Raw genomic sequence first — 2,088 nt, 5'->3', positions numbered from 1 at the left:
CCACGGATCGGGGGGAATCACTGGGCCTGGAGCGGGTCCGCGGCCTCGTATTTATAGGGAGGGGCCGCGCGGTGATTGGTGCTCTGCAGTGCCCGCCCCGCCGCCCGGCAGAACGCTCCCGTCTCCCCGCTCATTTTGTGTTTCTTAGGAGGCGAAAAAGACGGTTTTTATCCGAATTTCGGCCACTCACTCCTCCCCGATTCGCAGCGGCGTGGAAAAGAAAGACTCTTGTTCCCCTCAGCGAAGTTTCCCTTCGGAGAGACAACGGGTGAGTTAAAAAAGAGGCAATAAACCCCGAGTCCTGGACCTGGAGAGACCTCGGGAGGCAGAAACTTTTGTTTTTCCTTCTAAATAAAATTCGCGACGTGGTCAACTAAACCTCCAAAGTAATTAATTGTTATTCTTTAAAGGGTCTTCTCTTAATCTGAACTGAAAATCGGACATTTGAATGGATATTTTAAACGCAAATCGATTTCAAAGAGGAGGAAGTAACACAGGCTCATCTTGAGCACTGAATATGGATTAGAAATTAGCTCCTTTGTCCCGAATCCTTTACCCCTTTCAAAATAATTTAAATAAATCCAATTAGTGCATGATGCAGCAAGGCAAGAAGCAGGTGAAAGTTTGGTGGGGGGCTGTTTGTGTCCTAGGAAGAATGACTTTTTTACAGCACAGCAGCTTGTGCTGTCTTGCTCAGTGTGCACAATGCAGGCACCGTTCCCAAGTGCTCTGCTGCCGAAATATTTATTTTCTTAATAAATTAGGTGACAGAAGAGCTTAACACGGCCCGTTTTCGTTAATAATTATAATCAGCACCCTGTCACTTCATAATTTGGCAGTGGTTTTTTTTTTTTGACACAGCTTGATAAGTGAAAAAACTGACTCAGCATTATCTTAGGAGACACAACTGCAGCTGAGGTTTTTCCCTGCTTCCGCACAGCAAAACTCGCTCCCGTTATCGGTTTGGACCCCACTTTCGCACCAGACTGTGAAATATTCTCTTCCCCCCGCCCCACTCTGCAGTGACTGATTCGTGCCCTGGAAGTAATATTAGAACTAGGATAAGAGGCTGATGTATGTGCTGTACTGAAACAACTGGCTTCAAGCAAGAGGGGGAAGTCCTCACCTGCACTTTACCAATACCACGCTTAAACAGAGTAAAACTAAAAACATTTTATTTTTCGGAGTACGGAGAATTGAAAGGAATATTCTCTGGTATTATTGCCTACAACCCCTTGTTTTGCCAGAGGCATGTAAACTGCTTGTTACTTCTTGACATTGTGACTGTCAGTGGTACTAAAACGTCGTGTGGTGTTATGATTAAAGAAATCTGTTTTCAAATGGATCCCTATTCATATGTGTTTGTGGACCTGTAACTATCAATTTTCTGTTTCTATTTCAACATCTGTACAGTGGTGGTCAGTGCTACAGGTTAAGGTAGAATCAGAATTGGAAAAGTCCCTTTTTACCTCAAATTACCCATCCTACAATTACAGGTTATTCCTAAACCTGCTCAAATTTCAGTTGCAGCAGCTCAGGCAGAGCCGTGAGAAAACTGTATGAAAAAATACTAATTCAGAATGCCTGTTGGTATGAAAAGGACACAGCTGCAGGTCAAAGGGTTGTTTAGAGCAGGCAAGAAGGTTTTTGAAGGTGTTGGTGCATTACTTCAACTCCACAGGACCAGGCTGAGAAAGGACAAGACTGAGGGGGGGGCTGCGAGTTCCTTGCAAGATCAACTTTGAGACTTTCTGTCCCCCACCAGAGCAAAACAACTCATCTCACATGGAATCTCCTTACTTTTAGTACTGTATTTACCAGTGATTAATACGGTCTCTTGTACTTTACTAAACTAACATTAGAACAGGAGTTCTGCGATTTTTTTTCTTTATTGAAGTGTCAAATCTTGAAGAACAGTTGGTTTTGCAAGTCTGGAGATTTATGTTTTTCTGTTATTTTTTTCAGTGCTACGATCTACAGCTCCTTTTATGAAAAAGTGGGTGGCTCTAAAAAGAGCCTTTATATTAACTTGAAGTGAGAGCTTTTACTTGCTCTTTGCCTTGTGGCTGTCAGTCTTCTTGGGCAGCA

This window comes from Nestor notabilis, unplaced genomic scaffold, assembly GCF_000696875.1.
Source record: "Nestor notabilis isolate BGI_N333 unplaced genomic scaffold, ASM69687v1 scaffold4136, whole genome shotgun sequence".
Lineage (NCBI taxonomy): Eukaryota > Metazoa > Chordata > Aves > Psittaciformes > Psittacidae > Nestor > Nestor notabilis.
Note: the sequence above shows the minus strand (reverse complement) of the source record.